The sequence below is a fragment of the Lepisma saccharinum genome, unplaced genomic scaffold (assembly GCF_977018435.1).
Source record: "Lepisma saccharinum unplaced genomic scaffold, izLepSacc3.1 HAP1_SCAFFOLD_42, whole genome shotgun sequence".
NCBI lineage: Eukaryota > Metazoa > Arthropoda > Insecta > Zygentoma > Lepismatidae > Lepisma > Lepisma saccharinum.
This window is the reverse complement of record NW_028142902.1, coordinates 1,393,748-1,399,633: the sequence shown is the minus strand read 5'-3', so window position 1 is coordinate 1,399,633 and position 5,886 is coordinate 1,393,748.

The window sequence follows — 5,886 nt, the reverse complement described above, 5'->3', positions numbered from 1 at the left end:
GTTTGCTTTATTGTTATGAGAGTTTCCATGGTAACTAAGCATGAATATTACACAAGGATTAAATTTTTCCTGATGAGCCAATAGAGATCTTCGACCTGATTACATTTAATGTAAAATCGCCTTTGTATCTCCTATAGTAACGGAGATATGCGAGTTTGAAATTTTATATAATGTTATCGTAAAACGTGAGGCCATAGGTTGTATTACATTGTTTCAACAATCAGAGTGGTTATTTCAAATCTCCACGACGATGACTAATATTATGCACAAATAGATTGTTTACTTTATTGTTATGAGAGTTTCCATGGTAACTAAGCATGAATATTACAAAAGGATTAAATTTTTCCTGATGAGCCGATAGAGAGCATCGACCTGATTACATTGAGTGTAAAATCACCTTTGTATCTCCTATAGTAACGGAGATATACGAGTTTGAAATTTTATATAATGTTATCGTAAACGTGATTCCATAGGATGTATTACATTTTTTCAAAAATCAGAGTGGTTATTTCAAATCTCCACGACGACGACTACAATCATGCACAAATAGATTGTTTGTATTTTTGTTATGAGAGTTTCCATGGTAACTAAGCATGAATATTACAAAAGGATTAAATTTTTCCTGATGAGCCAATAGAGATCTTCGACCTGATTACATTTAATGTAAAATCGCCTTTGTATCTCCTATAGTAACGGAGATATGCGAGTTTGAAATTTTATATAATGTTATCGTAAAACGTGAGGCCATAGGTTGTATTACATTGTCTCAACAATCAGAGTGGTTATTTCAAATCTCCACGACGAAGACTACAATTATGCACAAATAGATTGTTTACTTTATTGTTATAAGAGTTTCCATGGTAACTAAGCATGAATATTACAAAAGAATTAAATTTTTCCTGATGAGCCAATAGAGAGCTTCGACCTGATTACATTTAATGTAAAATCACCTTTGTATCTCCTATAGTAACGGAGATATGCGAGTTTGAAATTTTATATAATGTCATCGTAAAACGTGAGGCCATAGGTTGTATTACATTGTTTCAACAATCAGAGTGGTTATTTCAAATCTCCACGACGATGACTAATATTATGCACAAATAGATTGTTTACTTTATTGTTATGAGAGTTTCCATGGTAACTAAGCATGAATATTACAAAAGGATTAAATTTTTCCTGATGAGCCAATAGAGAGCTTCGACCTGATTACATTTAATGTAAAATCACCTTTGTATCTCCTATAGTAACGGAGATATGCGAGTTTGAAATTTTATATGATGTTATCGTAAATCGTGAGGCCATAGGTTGTATTACATTGTTTCAACAATCAGAGTGGTTATTTCAAATCTCCACGACGATGACTAATATTATGCACAAATAGATTGTTTACTTTATTGTTATGAGAGTTTCCATGGTAACTAAGCATGAATATTACAAAAGGATTAAATTTTTCCTGATGAGCCAATAGAGAGCTTCGACCTGATTACATTTAATGTAAAATCACCTTTGTATCTCCTATAGTAACGGAGATATGCGAGTTTGAAATTTTATATAATGTTATCGTAAAACGTGAGGCCATAGGTTGTATTACATTGTCTCAACAATCAGAGTGGTTATTTCAAATCTCCACGACGAAGACTACAATTATGCACAAATAGATTGTTTACTTTATTGTTATAAGAGTTTCCATGGTAACTAAGCATGAATATTACAAAAGAATTAAATTTTTCCTGATGAGCCAATAGAGAGCTTCGACCTGATTACATTTAATGTAAAATCACCTTTGTATCTCCTATAGTAACGGAGATATGCGAGTTTGAAATTTTATATGATGTTATCGTAAAACGTGAGGCCATAGGTTGTATTACATTGTTTCAACAATCAGAGTGGTTATTTCAAATCTCCACGACAATGACTAATATTATGCACAAATAGATTGTTTACTTTATTGTTATGAGAGTTTCCATGGTAACTAAGCATGAATATTACACAAGGATTAAATTTTTCCTGATGAGCCAATAGAGATCTTCGACCTGATTACATTTAATGTAAAATCGCCTTTGTATCTCCTATAGTAACGGAGATATGCGAGTTTGAAATTTTATATAATGTTATCGTAAAACGTGAGGCCATAGGTTGTATTACATTGTTTCAACAATCAGAGTGGTTATTTCAAATCTCCACGACGATGACTAATATTATGCACAAATAGATTGTTTACTTTATTGTTATGAGAGTTTCCATGGTAACTAAGCATGAATATTACAAAAGGATTAAATTTTTCCTGATGAGCCAATAGAGAGCATCGACCTGATTACATTGAGTGTAAAATCACCTTTGTATCTCCTATAGTAACGGAGATATGCGAGTTTGAAATTTTATATAATGTTATCGTAAAACGTGAGGCCATAGGTTGTATTACATTGTTTCAACAATCAGAGTGGTTATTTCAAATCTCCACGACAATGACTAATATTATGCACAAATAGATTGTTTACTTTATTGTTATGAGAGTTTCCATGGTAACTAAGCATGAATATTACAAAAGGATTAAATTTTTCCTGATGAGCCAATAGAGAGCATCGACCTGATTACATTGAGTGTAAAATCACCTTTGTATCTCCTATAGTAACGGAGATATACGAGTTTGAAATTTTATATAATGTTATCGTAAACGTGATTCCATAGGATGTATTACATTTTTTCAAAAATCAGAGTGGTTATTTCAAATCTCCACGACGACGACTACAATCATGCACAAATAGATTGTTTGCTTTATTGTTATGAGAGTTTCCATGGTAACTAAGCATGAATATTACACAAGGATTAAATTTTTCCTGATGAGCCAATAGAGATCTTCGACCTGATTACATTTAATGTAAAATCGCCTTTGTATCTCCTATAGTAACGGAGATATGCGAGTTTGAAATTTTATATAATGTTATCGTAAAACGTGAGGCCATAGGTTGTATTACATTGTTTCAACAATCAGAGTGGTTATTTCAAATCTCCACGACGATGACTAATATTATGCACAAATAGATTGTTTACTTTATTGTTATGAGAGTTTCCATGGTAACTAAGCATGAATATTACAAAAGGATTAAATTTTTCCTGATGAGCCAATAGAGAGCATCGACCTGATTACATTGAGTGTAAAATCACCTTTGTATCTCCTATAGTAACGGAGATATGCGAGTTTGAAATTTTATATAATGTTATCGTAAAACGTGAGGCCATAGGTTGTATTACATTTTTTCAAAAATCAGAGTGGTTATTTCAAATCTCCACGACGACGACTACAATCATGCACAAATAGATTGTTTGCTTTATTGTTATGAGAGTTTCCATGGTAACTAAGCATGAATATTACACAAGGATTAAATTTTTCCTGATGAGCCAATAGAGATCTTCGACCTGATTACATTTAATGTAAAATCGCCTTTGTATCTCCTATAGTAACGGAGATATGCGAGTTTGAAATTTTATATAATGTTATCGTAAAACGTGAGGCCATAGGTTGTATTACATTGTTTCAACAATCAGAGTGGTTATTTCAAATCTCCACGACGATGACTAATATTATGCACAAATAGATTGTTTACTTTATTGTTATGAGAGTTTCCATGGTAACTAAGCATGAATATTACAAAAGGATTAAATTTTTCCTGATGAGCCAATAGAGAGCATCGACCTGATTACATTGAGTGTAAAATCACCTTTGTATCTCCTATAGTAACGGAGATATGCGAGTTTGAAATTTTATATAATGTTATCGTAAAACGTGAGGCCATAGGTTGTATTACATTGTTTCAACAATCAGAGTAGTTATTTCAAATCTCCACGACAATGACTAATATTATGCACAAATAGATTGTTTACTTTATTGTTATGAGAGTTTCCATGGTAACTAAGCATGAATATTACAAAAGGATTAAATTTTTCCTGATGAGCCAATAGAGAGCATCGACCTGATTACATTGAGTGTAAAATCACCTTTGTATCTCCTATAGTAACGGAGATATACGAGTTTGAAATTTTATATAATGTTATCGTAAACGTGATTCCATAGGATGTATTACATTTTTTCAAAAATCAGAGTGGTTATTTCAAATCTCCACGACGACGACTACAATCATGCACAAATAGATTGTTTGCTTTATTGTTATGAGAGTTTCCATGGTAACTAAGCATGAATATTACACAAGGATTAAATTTTTCCTGATGAGCCAATAGAGATCTTCGACCTGATTACATTTAATGTAAAATCGCCTTTGTATCTCCTATAGTAACGGAGATATGCGAGTTTGAAATTTTATATAATGTTATCGTAAAACGTGAGGCCATAGGTTGTATTACATTGTTTCAACAATCAGAGTGGTTATTTCAAATCTCCACGACGATGACTAATATTATGCACAAATAGATTGTTTACTTTATTGTTATGAGAGTTTCCATGGTAACTAAGCATGAATATTACAAAAGGATTAAATTTTTCCTGATGAGCCGATAGAGAGCATCGACCTGATTACATTGAGTGTAAAATCACCTTTGTATCTCCTATAGTAACGGAGATATACGAGTTTGAAATTTTATATAATGTTATCGTAAACGTGATTCCATAGGATGTATTACATTTTTTCAAAAATCAGAGTGGTTATTTCAAATCTCCACGACGACGACTACAATCATGCACAAATAGATTGTTTGTTTTATTGTTATGAGAGTTTCCATGGTAACTAAGCATGAATATTACAAAAGGATTAAATTTTTCCTGATGAGCCAATAGAGATCTTCGACCTGATTACATTTAATGTAAAATCGCCTTTGTATCTCCTATAGTAACGGAGATATGCGAGTTTGAAATTTTATATAATGTTATCGTAAAACGTGAGGCCATAGGTTGTATTACATTGTCTCAACAATCAGAGTGGTTATTTCAAATCTCCACGACGAAGACTACAATTATGCACAAATAGATTGTTTACTTTATTGTTATAAGAGTTTCCATGGTAACTAAGCATGAATATTACAAAAGAATTAAATTTTTCCTGATGAGCCAATAGAGAGCTTCGACCTGATTACATTTAATGTAAAATCACCTTTGTATCTCCTATAGTAACGGAGATATGCGAGTTTGAAATTTTATATAATGTCATCGTAAAACGTGAGGCCATAGGTTGTATTACATTGTTTCAACAATCAGAGTGGTTATTTCAAATCTCCACGACGATGACTAATATTATGCACAAATAGATTGTTTACTTTATTGTTATGAGAGTTTCCATGGTAACTAAGCATGAATATTACAAAAGGATTAAATTTTTCCTGATGAGCCAATAGAGAGCTTCGACCTGATTACATTTAATGTAAAATCACCTTTGTATCTCCTATAGTAACGGAGATATGCGAGTTTGAAATTTTATATGATGTTATCGTAAATCGTGAGGCCATAGGTTGTATTACATTGTTTCAACAATCAGAGTGGTTATTTCAAATCTCCACGACGATGACTAATATTATGCACAAATAGATTGTTTACTTTATTGTTATGAGAGTTTCCATGGTAACTAAGCATGAATATTACAAAAGGATTAAATTTTTCCTGATGAGCCAATAGAGAGCTTCGACCTGATTACATTTAATGTAAAATCACCTTTGTATCTCCTATAGTAACGGAGATATGCGAGTTTGAAATTTTATATAATGTTATCGTAAAACGTGAGGCCATAGGTTGTATTACATTGTCTCAACAATCAGAGTGGTTATTTCAAATCTCCACGACGAAGACTACAATTATGCACAAATAGATTGTTTACTTTATTGTTATAAGAGTTTCCATGGTAACTAAGCATGAATATTACAAAAGAATTAAATTTTTCCTGA